This window comes from Bubalus kerabau, chromosome 16, assembly GCF_029407905.1.
Source record: "Bubalus kerabau isolate K-KA32 ecotype Philippines breed swamp buffalo chromosome 16, PCC_UOA_SB_1v2, whole genome shotgun sequence".
Taxonomy (NCBI): domain Eukaryota; kingdom Metazoa; phylum Chordata; class Mammalia; order Artiodactyla; family Bovidae; genus Bubalus; species Bubalus kerabau.
Window position 1 is genome coordinate 11,332,940 of NC_073639.1, and position 16,399 is coordinate 11,349,338.

General features: G+C 37.5%; 1 protein-coding gene across 12 annotated transcripts in view; it reads left to right on the plus strand.

Annotated features, from left to right (window-relative positions):
• Window positions 1-16,399, plus strand: part of LRBA (LPS responsive beige-like anchor protein) — a 746,530-nt gene that overhangs the window by 436,752 nt on the left and 293,379 nt on the right. The gene's annotated exons all lie outside the window — the stretch shown is intronic.

Sequence of the window (16,399 nt, forward strand, 5' to 3'; positions counted from 1 at the left end):
TTTGAAAGCTTTTTTCTTCTCCAGAAAATAAGAAGAAAAAAAAAATCTTTGAAAAAGAAAAGTACCTGCTGGGACTTTTTTTCCCTTTCTCTTGATAAGTGAAATGAAGATGTGCCTGCGGGCAAGATGAAGGGAAAGAAGGGGGGTGGGGAAAGACAGGGTGAGACGGAAAAATTCAGGTTACCAAGAGGTTAGGCTTAGACGTCTGCAGCGGAGATGGAGATGGTCCAGAAATCTGGAAATGAGGTCTGTTAAGCGCCGAAGTAAATTTAAAAATAAAAGCAAAACATTCAGTGTTTCATTCTTAAACTTCTCTCCCACGCTGGTAGCACTTCTTTATCCAGCTTAGGTGAGTGCTTTTCTTCTCACCCTCCCCCAAATGGAAGGTGAAGGGTGTAATTAATGTCCAGAGAGCAGCGAAGTGCAACTCAGCCCGCAGCACGCTCAGAGGTTCTAAGATGCCCTGCACTCCCAGTGTGTAGGTCTGCTTTCCGCTCAGGGGGTCCTCTGGTAGCGGTTTTCCTCTTTTCCTACTGGAGGCGTTGTTTGAACTGGGTTGGCTTGTTTGCAGTGGGTTCTTCTTGTCTTTCTCTAGGTGCAAACCTCTGGAAGTTCTTTGATTTTCATTTCTGCTTCGTAATTTATAAATTTGGCTCTCACAGAATCTGTTTTAGTGTGACGAAGTCCTTGCTTGCGTTGCATCTGGGGTTTAGTTATAACGACTTCAGGATTTTTCTTCTCCTCCCCCTTTAGGTTGCTTGTGCAGATTCCACTTTCTGAGTCGTCTCCCTCCTCCCCTCCGATGTCTCTCTCTCTCTCCCTCTCCTAATCTCTCTCCTTCTCCCTCCCCCCTCCCCCCTCCCTCCCTTTCCCTCCCTGTCTTTTTCCCTCTCTCCCTCTTTCTCTCCCCCCCCCCCCCTCCCCAATCTCTCTCTCTTCCCTTGCTGTTTCCTGGAGTTATTTAGTTTATGAATGGTCCTGGACCATCATGAGGGGGGTGGAGCTTCAGTTCCTACAATCGCTATCCGAGCTGTCAGTGCTGTAGCCAATCCCAGAGAGAAGACAGGCATGCTTGGCAAACAGTAGCAGCCACCGCTGCCCTTGATAAAGAAAGGGAGGAAAGAGAGAAGTAAGAAAATAGGAGGAGATAGTAGAAGTCAAACGCTTACACACATTTTACAGCCCCCTCTTTTTATCCTCCACTCTTATCAATTGCCAGGAAGAAAAAGAGTATATAGAGAAGGGACTTCTTGGAGATGGCTGGAATGATTCAAGGGAGAGTGGCAGTGGTTCAGAAAGGTTCACTTTCTTTTTTTTCCTTTCCAATCAGGATTGTGAAGAAGGTGCAAACTCTAACAAAATTACTTTCGCTTCAAGGCAAACGGAAGGAGGAAGGGAAATCTGGGAAAGGACCTAAATTTTTCTAGATTTTCTCCTCAGGCAAAGTCTTCCTTTTCTTCCCCTCCCCTCCCATTGTTGCCAAGAACCCTAGCGATTGCAGTGTTTGTGCGCCAGTTGGGCAGTTGAGGGGGGGTGGACATGGGGTGAAGGTTTATAATCGTAAATCTCTTTTCAGTAATTTCCATATGCTGTTGAAAAACAAGGCAGGACACAAATAGTGCAAGTACCTTGTTTTATAATTACTTCATAATTAAGATTAAGATATATTTAATATTGTTTCAAGAACTAACTTATTAGAAAATATGTTTAAGTTGTGAGAAATGGTGCAGATTTATACATGGTAGAATTTTGTTTGATATACTTTTAAAACAAGCCACTAAAATTTTAAACTTAATAAAAACGAAGGGAAGTAAATGTGAACCTGAGTTAAAGTTTTCTTAAAATGTTTATGTTACAAATCTAATTTTGAATATATTTTTCAGGCAGTACAGAATTTCTCTTGTAAAATCATTTTATTTTCATAATTGACTCTTACTTTTAAAAGACTTCACTGCTGCAAAAATCTATAAACTATCCTGTTATTGATTACACAGATGGCTTGCTCCTCCCTTGGCATTTCAGTGAAACTCATGCATGTGCTTTTAGTCTATGTATTAGCCTTTCAAGCTGAACCTATATGGTAGCCTTTAGGTACTTTTGGTTGAAAAAGCTATAACAGTGTTTCTGATTTGCTTAGAATTGAAGGTTTATGTTTGAACCTCAGGTGTGTGGGTTCTGAGTCTTTTTAGGACACATCAAGTAGACGGAAATGCTTTTAGTTAGATTTTGGACCTTATGTTTCTCTGATAATGCTATAACAATGAAAATCTATGAAGCCCATTGTGTTAAGACTTCATTTTGTAAACTGTATGCGGCTTTGCAAAACCCCGTGGGAAGGTTTGACTTGCTCTCTCAAGGCTGAATCAGGTGAACCCGAATTCAGTTGCAGAAGGAAAGTTTGTTTCATCAGGTACTTGCAGTCAGACACTTGGACCTCTTGGTTCTTTATTACACGTCTGGCATCTTATCACCCCTTCACTCTTGTTGCTATAAGTCTCTTTCTAATGAAGTTTGCCCTTTTTGTCCTTTTTGAATCAAGTCGGATTTGTCGTCCGCCATCCATCTCAGCAGCCGGGGTTGGAAGAGCAGTCCGCGGGACTCCGGGACGCCGAGCTGTAGTGACTTCTCGGGAGTGGCGGTGGCGCCGGCGGCCGCGGGCTATGGCGGTCTCCCGCCTTCCCGGGCACTCGGCTGGCGTCGGACCCCGGGCCACGGGGGGATGGACGGAACCGGCGGTCCGCGGTCCGCGCGCGCGCGCGCGGGCGCCCGAGCTCTGCTGGCACCCGGGCAGTTGGCCGCGGCCGCAGCGGCGCTCTGGGCAGTGTCAGTGGCAGCAGGGGCACTTGGCGGCGGGAGCGGAAGATCCCGCACGCCTTTTCCCGAGGGCGGTTGCTGGGCGGAGAGTGGCGGCGGGGCCGGAGATGCGGAGCCTGCCCTCCTGGACCCTCTCCCCGCGCCCCCAGCCTGAGCCGCCCAGGCCTGGCGCGAGGACCGCCCGGGCCGCGACGCCCCGGGGAGCGAGCATGTGCGCGAGGCCCCGGGTGACGGCGCCGGCCCGCCTCCGGCGCCCTCCGCCCCGCGCGCGCCCTTCCCGGGTGGGGCGGCCCGGGCCGAGCGGAGCTTCTGGCCGCCTCTCGCCGGACACCCCCGCCTCCTCTCCTCCCGGCTCGGCCCGCAAGGCCAAGCCTCGTCCCACCCTTGTCCCCTCTCTGGTCCACTTTTACATACTGAGGCCGAGGGATGATAAAACGTTACAAATGTTTTGATTTAAAAACAATTCATTACCAATTTACCCTGTCCGAGGTAGATGCTCTAGTAAATAATAAATCAGTTAAACAAAGGCGACTTTAATTTATTGCCTTGGTACTAATTAGAAACATCATTTGAGCAATAAACTTAAACACTTCCAGCAAATAATGCTCCCTCTTGCTGGTCCCCTTCCTCCCCCCCCTCCCCTCCCCCCACCCCAACTCACTGGCTGCCTCCGCTCTCAGAGCAGCTTCAGCTGTGTGTTTGCGGATCCGCTCTTCCTCTGGTTGAATAATTGAAGGGGGAAACGGTATCCGAGGAGGCTGTAATTGAAGAGCCCCTGTCACCTCTGCTTTTATGTATGTTAGTATAGAAGTCCATCAGCAGCTCCTTGATGGTGTATTAAAACGAAGTGGCAGCCCCTTCTGCAGGAGATACCGTATTCTATTAAAGGAAACCAAGTGAGAGAAAGAAACTCTAGAGGCTAAAAGCCACTTCAAGTCTTCAGACCGATTGATCTGTATTCTCTTGTTATAATCCGTCTCATCATACTTGAGTTAATGAGGCAAAAGAGGGGGAGCGGAATCTGATGGTCCTTGACAAATTCATTAGGGAGGCTGCAGGACATTTTATTTGACTGTTAAACATCTTGTTTGTTTGGTTTAGGCAGTGCCAACATCAGCATGCTTCTGCCCAGACTTATCATGTTGGTCTGGCTACAGACATTCCTAAAAAGAGAAGGAGGACATGCAGTGTGTGATTTGAGTATTTTGTTTTGGATTTCATGTAGCTCATAACCTTCAGACTTCTCTAGGATTTACCTTCATTGTCCTTACACTAGGAACATTTTATGAGACTATAGATGATAATACTGAGGTGGGCATGTTTTTAGTTACTATAAACTCAGATATGTATGTTTAAACTTTAGTCTGAAAAGTTCCTATTTCCTTAAAAAAAAAGTGAGTCAAATTACAGCAATTACTGTGCTAGTTTTTGAAAAAGGTGAATGTTTAAGCTCCAGAAGACTAGCCAGGTCATACATTAGATCCTATTTTTACTTGGTTGTGGTTAAATAAACTTTTAATTATTAATTAAATTTCCCTTTGCAGTGAAACACTTATGTGTACAGAAACTTGGGAATAAAAATTTTAACTCTTTATACAAATACAATATTTTTGAAAAAAAATTATATATTTTCATTTGAAGGGCTTTTTATATTTAAAATCAGAAGCAGAACCAGGTACTGTATGAATGGTGCTAAAATAAGATGATGAGTTGACAGAATACATAAAAAGCTGAAAATATTTCTAATTGAAGAATGATGAGCAAGTAAGTTAGAATGTTAATCTTATAATACTACAGTGCTTGATTTTCTCAGTTTATCCAATTATAAAACTTTCTTGCATAGAGAAATCAGTCATATTTTCCTTCAGCAATTGACTTAAGCAACCTCAACTTCAGTTCTTTGAGAAACAACCCTGTCTTCCATTTGCAGGCAAACAGTATGAGAGAAAAAGAAAACTGATGCTCTTTGCCTGTCATTTTTATACATTCTTCCGCTGCTGATGAAGCTTGCACTGCTGCAGGGAATGTATGGATTTGAAAAGAAATGATTCAGTAGTTCATGTTGTGTTTCTCAGAGCAAAACCCAACTAATGGCCGAAGCCAGTGCTTCTGTACATCTGACAGTTATAATCCTGTTTACATTTCCAGGGAATTCAAAATCCTTAAACTGTTTTATTTTTTGCTGATCTTTACTTAGAAATGTGCTGAGTTAAACTTCAGAGCAGGTTTACTTTATCATATCACTGGGACTTAAAAGATACCCATTAATTTATTATCCCTAGAAACAGCATATAGTATTTTAATAATCTTTGCTAAAGAGTATGGAAACTTTATATGTTTTTATTTTCCAGGAAAATATTTTAGAATTATTTAAAAAATAATCAGATTATTGACTTAAAAATATCAACTGTCTGAAGGATTTATACTTTTGGGAAAACAAAAGATCACATGTTTACCTGTATATATTCTTATCCTCTATAATCTGACTTTAAAAATATCAATGCAAGTTGCTAAGTGGTTCTTATATGCTTAATCATTCAGAGTATTTATAGAAATGCTTAATATTTTTAAGAAGAAAATTCTTTTTTAGGGGATCAAGGTGTAAAAGGGAAAATAAGTAAATATTAAATTCCCAAATTTAAAAACTATTCCAGTAAAAACAAGAATAGTCCAAACATAGTTTGTTAGTGTATTAATTGGTGAAAGTTCATTGATGAAGATATTAAAATATCTGTAAGAAGCTGTAATAGCACCAACTGTTAGGATTATATGGTACACATTCAAAGTAAAATCATATTCTCTTTCATTCTCTGTCAAATGATCTAATTTTCCAAAACTCCTAAGTGTGAGAGAAATTATTTATAAGCTATTGGTAATTATGACTCTGAAATCAATCTGGAGAATAATCAGTCATTCAGTGTTTTCTTTGAGCAGTTTCACAATAGTTCCTGTTACCTTAAATGGTCAGTCATACTGTCAAAACAAATTGTTTTTTTAAATTTCCTTCACAAAATAGCTTAAAAAAAAAAAGAAGAAACGCAAACTTTGTAATCACATTGATTGGTAAGCCAAGGATATTGCTCTCATTTGAACAGTTTCAATTTAGTGTTCTATAAAGTCAAAGGAATGGTCTTAACTTTGCATTACCTAATATTTAAAAATGCTTCTATATACCTTTTGAATATTGTTTTGTGGAATTAAATTTGTTTGGCTTACCTTGGATAATATATTTGATTAGTGATATTTACACTTATTAAGCTTTTACAAGTCTAATTCTGTATAATTTAGTAGGATGAGACAATTGAAAATACAATAGATGTTTTTTTCAAAAGTTTAGTACCAACTGTGTATATGAGTACTTTATTGAGCTATTCATAAGGTCATATCATCAAGTAGATGATTATAGAGCAAAGAACTTGTATTCAGGAAAATGGAAGTGAGCAGTTTTTAGCCTGACTGAAATGTAAATGCAGCATTATTGAGCTAGGATATGCAGTGTTAAGACAGTCTTAATTTGGCGATTATTTTTCAGAAGGTATTTCATTGAATTTACTATATTTTCACTTATGTCTTTTAACTTTACCAAGAAATACATACATTTTTGAGTTGCAGCAGTCACATTCCTTTATTTCTATAAGACAGTTCTGAAAAGTTTGAACAAATAAAAGTCTACCTTGTCTGTCTTCTTTCCCTCCTTCCTTCATCTTTCCTTTCTTCCTTCTTTCATTCATTTTAACAATTTTAACTTACTAATATACTCTGAGGTATATATTATATTTTTCCTGTTTAATAACATTGACATCATGACTTACTATAATTTCCAACAAATGAAAGTGTGCTTTTACTAGAGCCAATTCTTAACGATTTATGGGAGGATTATATAATTAGTGGGTTATTATTTATGTCTCTTCCATTTTTGAGAAACAAACTTTTACTGGCCTTTAATATCACTTCCAGAAGACAGAAAATCAAGATTGTTACTATTAAACCTGATGCTAGATAAGTCAAGGCTTTTGATTTCAGTTTCATTCAGTTCTACTTGGAACATCGAATTGTTTGCTTGAAAGGAGATGTGGTTTCCATTGTTTCATAAGATAACAGTACTGACTCACACGTAGAATGTTTCTTGGGATCTCAGAGCCATCCCCACTCCCGTTTCTGCTTTCTCTGGTGATAGTGCCAGACATTTACGAAACAGATGATGGTGAGGAGGGCTGTTGATTATGCCAGTACTGAGCGGGGCTTAGTTCAAAATATAAGACTTGCTGTTACGTTCCATATTTCTTTCAGTCCATATGAGACATTTTGTGGATCTCTGTTTAAAATTTATCAGTTAAGCATATTGTAGGTAAGTTTTTGTTACACTTCTGGAAAAGTAGTTCTTTTCAACATCTGTTTTTCTTGAAATATATAGGTTCTGCAGCACTCCATCTGTATTAGTAGTAGTAGTAATCTTGAATCCATCTTCTGCTACAATTACAGGAAATTTTTAATAGACTTTGTGGTATTTTTAATGAAAATGTTAAAAAATCTAGCCTATTCCTTCCTTTAAACACTCTGAATTTGAGTAAAAGTGATGTGCTGAGAGGTTGCTATGATTCCTGGTAGTGGTTAAATAACAACAACAAAAATCCTTCATTGGCTCTAATCTACATATAGAAGACATCTGTGTAGTATAAATGAAATAATATTTGATGATCTAAGGAGTGGAAACTTTTCCTTTAACCATGTGAAGTAAAGCTGGGATATAAAACAGCTGTCTTGGCCTATGTATATCAAGATTCTGCCAGTCTGTTTCTTTTCTGAATTTTCCCTTTCTCCCTTCCCTTATTATCTTTGGATCCTAAAGAATCACTCTCTTACTTTTTGACTGGTTTTGTCTGTAGACAAAACCTGGGTTGGTAGGTTTAAATCAGCCTAGATAGAGTGAAAAATCTTTGATCTACGACTATGACTTTTTCCAAATGATTTGCTTGCTGGGACAGACACTACCCATGCCCTTTCACTTTGCTATCAGATAGGCACACACAGAGGACCTGAAAGGCTGCCAGATGCACAGTTAAATCATCTTATTAGATAAGTAAAGGGTTCCAACCTCACTTAATCAGATCTTATATTTCTAATAGTCATTTGTTCTGTTGGTTATTTAACCTGGTTGGTTAAATGTTCTACAGATCTAATCTTTCCTTCAAATTAGTCAAAACTTTCTATAAATTGTATTGAAAATTAATGAAATACAAAGCTGTGTAATTTTTTTTTTTTTAATGTAAGTTTGTTGCCTGTCACATAGCTTACCTGGATAGATAAGATAAAGGGAGACACACATTACATTTAAAGTCGGTCAGTCATGTCCGACTCTCTGCGACCCCATGGACTATAAGGTCCATGGAATTCTCCAGGCCAGACTACTGGAATGGGTACCCTTTCCTTTCTCCAGGGGGTCTTCCCAACCCAGATCTCCCACATTGCGGGCAGATTCTATACCAGCTGAGCCATAAGGGAAGCCCAAGAATATTGGGGTGGGTAGCTTATTAAAGAGCATTAGCCTAGGGGATAAGAAGGCCTGAATTTTTACCCTTCCTTGGTTACAAGTTGTGCGAATGACCTTGATCAAGTCATTATCTCTACTCATATTTTCCCAATTGTTAAATGGGGGGACAGATGAGTTTTTCTGCCTCTTCTGATAGTCAGAAATCTATAATTTCTTACCCCAACATGATCAGAGTTGTTGTTTATATCTTTAGCAGTTGATTTTAAATCAGAAATCTTTTTGCACACATTTAGAGTTTCAGCACTTTTCTGATACAACCATCTGAAAGTTTTCAATGTGAAAATAATCGCAGAAAAAGCTTACAAATGGTTATAGTCCATATTTTAGACTTTAGGGAAGAATGCAAATTATAGATTGAAGACAGTTGTGAGGGAGATCCCATTAACAAGTTGGAATAAATTCTGAGAGTATGCTAATTATTGCTTGATAGGAGTTGGGTCACAGAAATGTAAAAATGAAACAGGCTGTGTATTCTTATATATTTAACAAAACTGTATGTGTTTAAAAGTGTACACAGGGTTGGCAGGTGTGTTTATTTGCTCAGGTTGTTGAATTGTCTTTCAGTGTTTCTGATATTTTCACTAAGATTAGCTAATCTGTAAATATTAGTTCTTGAAACCAAATAAAGTTCAAGTTCACAATGAACTTAAAGGAATGTTCAGTCTTCTCTTTAGAGAAATGACATTGCTTTAAGCAGCCATAACATTACCATATTTATGTTGTGATAAAAGATAGACCCAAGCAGGGAAGTGGTTTTCAAAACATGAGTCACTAAAGTAAGTTTTATGCTACTTTCTCATGGTTTTCACTTGTTTTCATCAGAAGATCTGACAAGCATAAAAGTGTTAACATCTTTTATTTTACAGATGTTTTTAGTTTTCCCTCAAACTGTAAAAGATGCTATATCAGACTAGCATGGTAGGAAATAATTTCAACACCTCCCTTCACTTATGCAGTAACTTATTATTTGTCTGCGCTTGTGGATATTTTTGGAAGGAGGGAAGTGTGACAGGAAAAGACAGCATACTGAGATCTAATTGTTCTCATTTTGAGTTATAGATCAATCAGTCTGTCTGCTTTATTATAAATTCACTCTAAAATAGCTTTTCAATGGGCGCAGTTGAGTTATTTTTATGTCTATATTGTATTCTTTGGAAATCCCTTGTTAATGCAGTAGGCATGGCAGGTGATCACTGAGAGAGTTGCTGATGGACACTCTGTGGGTTTGCAAAGTGCAAGCCTAAAAGACTAAGAGATGAGAAATGCATTGCTATTTGTGAATTTATGTTTTATCTCACTTCACTTGAAAATTTATGAGTAGCGTGGCTTAAGGGTGCTGGAGTTGTGTGTTCCAGGGCTTGCCCCTACTGATAACACCCTTGTTGGCGTGAAAGTGCAATGCAAATTATGACAGTTACAACCTTCTGTTTTGTTTAACCTGTCAGTAGATTTCCTGGCTCAGTGCTGAGGGCAATGGTGTGTTCAGCTAGTCCATATTCGCCTAAACTTAAAAGGTCAGGTTTCTACAGGCAAGCCTAGTCAAAGCCTAATTGATGAGGAGGGCAGAGAGACAGAATTTACTGTTCTGTTGGCTAGTTTCATATCGTTAGGTTGTCCTGAAAGCATCAGGCAGTCACAGCCCCTTTCATGTAAGTGCTGACCCTAGACAGGAGCTGACAATCAGAGGAGGCAGCCACAGGAACCAGTGCAAGTCGGCTATTGATTTTTCAGTTAGGTCTAAGTAGTTTGTAGTATGGGTAATGGGTGACAGAGGCAGGTATGTCATTATCAATGAGCTCCAGAACAGTCGCCACAACCCTCTCTCATATTTCCTTCAGCCCTGACAGTATACTTCCAGGGCCGGTCAATAAATCGCCCAACCCTTAACTGACAAGTGACTTGGAGGTTTAGGTTGAAGGGTGGAAGTTACAGAGCTAAACTCCTCTACTTGAACAAGTACTGGATCTCAGAATTAGTAATTATGTTGTTTTAAGTTTTGGAAATTTTGATTTGTAAAATTCTGTGCAACTCAGTAGAGTTTACTTTTAAGCTTTTGTGAATTCAAAAAGCATTTTTACTTAGTTTAGAAATTAAGAAATGAGCAGATTATTTGTAAAGATAATCTGCAAGCACAATTAGGTTATTATTGCATGGTTTTGCTTTTAATTTAGACTATGTCCTTACTTATTCATGATAACTCTGAACTTACAGAAGTTTAGGAGTTAGAAATTGCACCTAAAGATCCTTTATAAATCCTAATTTCTTCTGAAATGTTTCGACTGCAGTAGAAAAAAAAACTCGAACCATTTGTAAATGTGATGTATTAGACACTAAGCAGTTACTATTTGACCTTCAAATTTGTTTTATATTACTTTTCACAGTGAAATAGTCAGCAGTTGAACATTTAATGAGTAAAGTTTGATAAATTATAGTTGTCTCTGAATTTAAAAAGTGAGGCTGATTCTTTTTTTAAAAGCCTTTCGTGTGGATATTTACACTCAAAGGTAAGGACAGTTCATATTCACTTAAACACAAGAGTGTAACAGGTTTTGATTAAAGGTACACATGTTCTAAAAGGGATATAAAATGATCTAAGAAATATTTTAAATTTAAGCCAACATCTACTTAGTTACAAAAGTTAAGTAATATTAAGAGAAGATATTATTTATAACTAGAAAGTGGGAGTTTGGATTGTACCAGGATCCTCGCGAACTATCACATGCTTACATTTTTTTTGGAAAACTTTAAACAAATTGAAATAAAACAGAAAAGTAAATTTTTTTAAGACTTCCTTAAATAACTTATCGCTCTGCTATCTTGTTTAACACTGTGATATTGTACAGAACTGTGGTTTAAGTCTGTAGTGTCATCTGGTCGTGGGGTACCATGCATGGCCACATGAATCACTTTCATTTGTCCAGTGCAACTGAAAACACCGCCGCTCAGCCCCGGGCTTTTTTTCTTTTACGTAACCAGCAGGTTAATGCACACTGATAGTACGGATGCTTAAATATTTTCTTGAGTTTGCCATGACGTGTCTGTGTGAATACCCCTGTCTTCCTTCTTAAGACATGAAAAAATACACAATTGAAACATAGTGAAAAATGGCTGCTATTGAAATATGACCATCTTAGTTTTAAAGAAGCTTTCATATTATGTGACTAATATTTAGAGGAATTTTATTTAGGTCTCTTGCTTTAGTCCTCCTTTGAGGTTTGCAGATTCTTTAAAGCAAGATTCCTTTTAGAGTCATTGTTTTCTCCCTGTTGTTTGTTACTCATTCTCTAACCTGTATTTTTCTGTTGGATTAGATAAAATATTTAGTGAGAATCTTGTAACCTCTATATTGTCAGCTATGTTATAGGTACAATGTCTTTTGCTGTATTTGAAATCTTTCCTGAATGCAGAGTTTTATAGAAATGTAAAAAAAAAAAAAAAAAAAAGCTGAAGAAAGGGGGACAAATTAAATTTTCATGAAAGAAAATCCTAATCAGCAGTGACAGTGTAAGAGAAAGATGATTGCCACTTGGTCATTGTGGAGAGGCACTTAGATTTGGTGTCAGTGCTTCTGTTAATGATGACTAATGTCTTTCTTGGAGCAAGTGCGTGCTCCAACATACTGCTACAGCCTAGAGAGAGGGCTCAGCAGTAGGCACCACTCGGCAAAAGCATTAGGTGTCCTAAAACAAAGGCTTTTTAATGCAATCAGTTTGACAGTCTCTATTATTAGAAGAATGCAAACATAATTCTAAGGCATTTGTCAGCACACTCTTAAGTTGTTATATGTCCAGTACTGAGAGATATTAGTTTAACATCAAAATGTAAAGAATCTGAGCAGTGCTAATAGGATATGCTCCCTATTTTGTCACTTATGGAAATGGGCACACATGCTGCTGCCATTGCACAAAACCACTTGTGTTAAGAAAGTTTTAAAGAGAGAGAAACATGCAGCAGACTTTTTTTTCATACTTCATCGCCGTATGTTGAATAAATGCTTTATAGCTGACAAAAAGAGAATGAATGACTCAAAAGGTCTTTTTAGATCTTTTAATCTTAAATATACTGTTTATGAAAAGAAGATGACATGTGTTATTTCTTCGGTGTTCCCCCAAAGTGTAAGACCTTTCAGAAGGGCATTCGCAATGCTTGTCATATTTTTTCATATACATCTTACTGGCCTGACATGTCTTGAGGACCATGAGAACACAGATGTCATTGCATTCAGACAACGCTAATTACTCTGGGATTTTTGCAGCCTCAGTGCCTGCGTGTAACTGTCGGTTATGATTGTTCATGCAGCCTACAGTGGGGACACTTTGCGCATGAAAATAGTGAGACACAAAAATCGTGAGGCAGGCCTTTTAGTCCCCTATTGTTCTCTAGTAGAACTTGGAAGAAAAAAATTCCTGACACATCAATTTCATACAGTGTTTTGCATTTGAACCATGTTTGGGCAACATTTTCCTTTCTAAACTAAGTATGTTATGCTTCAGTGTTCAGTGAAATCTATTATCCATCTGTTTCTTAAGCTTTTGGTACAATCTTCTACCTCATTTCGTCTTCCAGCTTCATGGGAAATTTCTTTATGTAGCTAATAGTTTGAGAGAAGCACTAATTGTGACATGAGTCTTTCCGAAGTGACATTGAGAAACAATTAATATGTATGATGTGTTCTTCTGATGTGTGATTTAATGTTTAATGAGAAGCTGCAGCAAATATGGTTAGTCTCAATGTTGATAAGTCCAGTCGTCTTACGCTTTTAACACAGGTCAGTTCTTTTCTTTGTTTAATTTTCTCTGTAACGTTCTGGATTTCAGTTGATGATTCATGGTGTTTAGGTGCTTTTGAAGTGTCAGAGGTCAAACGGTGGTCAGAACTGGGCCCTCCTTACTAAATGTGAAGACCAAATCCATGTTTTGATAGAACAGCCTAATCTTTGTTAATCACTGATGGAAAATAAAAAACTCCAGTAATGTAACTTCAAATGCTGATGAAGCAGAAATTGAAGCAGCTTGATCAAAGATGTATGATGAGATAAAGCTGCAGTCTCTGCTGTACAGTTATAGTAATTATGACTAATGAACCATCCAGTCTGGATGAAATGGCATGCCCACAGGGACTGTGTCCAATCAGTTGTGACTTACACAAGCTGAACAAACCATTGTGATGGGATTCCAAATTCTATATTGGTAGACGTATACTCTTCATTATTAGTTTAACTTTTGTTAGGATGATGTACAGTGGTTGGAAGTTATTTAGATTTTGTTAAATATAGATTATAATTCTCTTTCTCTTTTCATATACTTATTTAAAACACATTTGGTGTGACCTCTGGTTTACCTTTCCTCTCCTAAGCACATTTAGATCACTAACACAATTTTGTGACTTCCTACTTTTTCTTCTATTGTACTACTTTTGAACACTACCTCTTTTTTAGAGCTGTTGTTTACTTTTGCCAGGGATTATTGTTCACTAAGTGGATGTTGAAGAGATGCTTTTACAATAGTAATAAGACATATGAGGCAGTTACTCTGTGTAAGCACCATGCTAAGTGCTTTCTCTGTGTTAACTCACAGATCCTCTCTCCAGCCCTTTGAGGTGCAGATGGAGAGAGTGAGATGCAGGAAGGTAGAGTGCTTTGCCCAAGGTTACATGCTCTTATAAATGTTGAATTACCTGCTGGAGGCCAGTGATGTTCTTCTAGCCCTAATGTATTTCTAAATTATTCTCAGTTTCCCTTTTTCCAACCTGGATTAGTTTTCTGTTCTTCCTGGTTTTCTGGCAGCTGACAAAACTGCTAGGGTGTTGTAAATCTGAGGGCTCCTGTGCAAGTCAGTCTAGCATAGGTTTTCAGGTGCCTAAACTTAAATTATATTCAAGTCCCTAAACCCCCTCAATTGCTGTGTTTTTAAGTGATTAGTTCTTTCAGGATGGAGTTTAGGAATGTGTGCTTTTGATGTGAATGCATATCTAAAATATAATAAATGCATCAATTTGATTCACTCTTAAAATTGTAAAATCTTTTAAGTTGTAATAAGTGTACAATTTGCTCAATTAAAAGAAGATAAAATAGTGCTAGTAAAATAAGCTTGGTTGGTTCTCTTCCAAGATTATCTACACTGACCTTTTCCCATCCTACCAACTATAGTCCTAATCTTAATGATTTCTTATTCCCAGCATCTTATATACTACCTTCTAGATAGTAGGTATTCAGTAACTGTTTGTGGAAAGAAGGAGGCATCAAAGGAAGCACGGGAACTTTTCATTGATTCAGTAATTGAGTGATTCTGTCAAATACCTGCATTAATTTTAGTTCCTTTGAGAAATTTTTACTTATATAGATAGACCCAAACAGGCTTTCATTATGTCGTTATTCTTCAGCATTTTAAAAACTCTACCTAATCAATTTTGTTTTGCACTGACCCTCAATCTGAAGTTTTTGTCTTTGCAGGCTGACATCCTTGCATTTATCCTGTAATATCCCACAGAGAGCTTTCTTTGAACTTATATTCTAGTTACCATCAATCTCAAACAGTTTATCTTTTCATTTTTGTTGTCTTCTCTATGTCATTATCTATGTATTCTTCTCCCTTTATTACCTTACCAATGTGGAGAGTTATTGGAAAGCAGGTATCATATTGTTTATTCGGTAGCATTGCATGACTCGATACATAGTACATGCTCAAGAAATACCTGTAGGTTGGTCCTCCTTTTTCAAACAGGTTTCTTTCCATTACCAAGGTCAAATTTTCAATGTGAGATTTCTAGAGGCAATGTTTTAAAACTGTTTTAGAACTCAGTTGAAATGAGATTTATACAAAAATATTGAGCGCTTAGTCTGTGCCAGGCACTGTACTAAGCACTTTCATTGTCTTAATCCTCTCAGTAAATGTATGAGCTATAGCCTGTTATTATCCCTGTCTGTATAGTAACCAAGGCACAGAGAAATTAAATAACTGGGTTAATTCTAAAGCTAGGAAGTAGCAAAACATGACTTGCACAGATAATGACAGTTTTTTTAAAAACAGGTTTTTTTTGTATCCTTCCAATGCCATGCTCTTTTTGTTTTTTAATGCCCTTTCTGCACTTGTCCATGATGGTTTCTGAACTTCTGCTTTCCTGCAACTTAAGTGATACTTTGCAAACCTACTTATCCTTACCTTCTCAAGATTCTCCAAAGTCCTTTTCTTTCCCACTAATTTTCAGAAGAGGAGAAAGCTTGGTATATACTACTCTGAAATGTGACATGATCAGACAATGCAGATGGATTAAGAGACCCCAGGCTTGTGTTTCTGTTTGTTTTGCTTTCCTTTTTAAATTCATGGAGGACCAAATAGCAGTTGTCATTATCATCATCTTATGCAAGTTTTAAGAGATGGTTGCAGTGTAAACTGTTATGTAGTCTGGTTAGGAAATTTCCAAAGTAATACGTACTAAATCATTAGAAAAAGGCTTGAAATGTAAATTTGGTTTTAAAGTGATTGGTAGTTACATCCATGGCTGTTTGTAAAAAGGAAATGGAGTTAATAAAATGCATATTTTATATTTAGGAAACATTGTGGCTTATAATGAGTCTTTATATAAAATTGAAACCACTGTGTTATCAAACAGGAAGCAGTTTACCAAATATAGTAAGCTCTCAGAAGTAAACTGGCATCAATTTCAGTTTCTTTTTGGATTTCAGCTTTTACGTGGAAGTTGATGGCGTTCTGTTTTATAAGTGCTGCAATACTTTGTGTATTTTTAAAACTCATATCCATATATTTGGCTTGCAGGAATTTAGTTATTCAAGTTCTCACTTATTCAATAAAGATCAATGCACATTTAACCAAAAAATTTGTCATGGTAATTACTATTTGTATTACTGAAAACATTTTAGTCTGAAATCAATATCAATTATTGATCTTCTTTGAACTTTTAAAATTTAAATTACTTTGCAGCTTTTCCTAAATAGTTTAATTGGAAATCTTTAATTAGAAGAAAGTCCAATAAGATCCTAAAATAACTTTTTTTTGAAATGAGTCTTTCATTTTA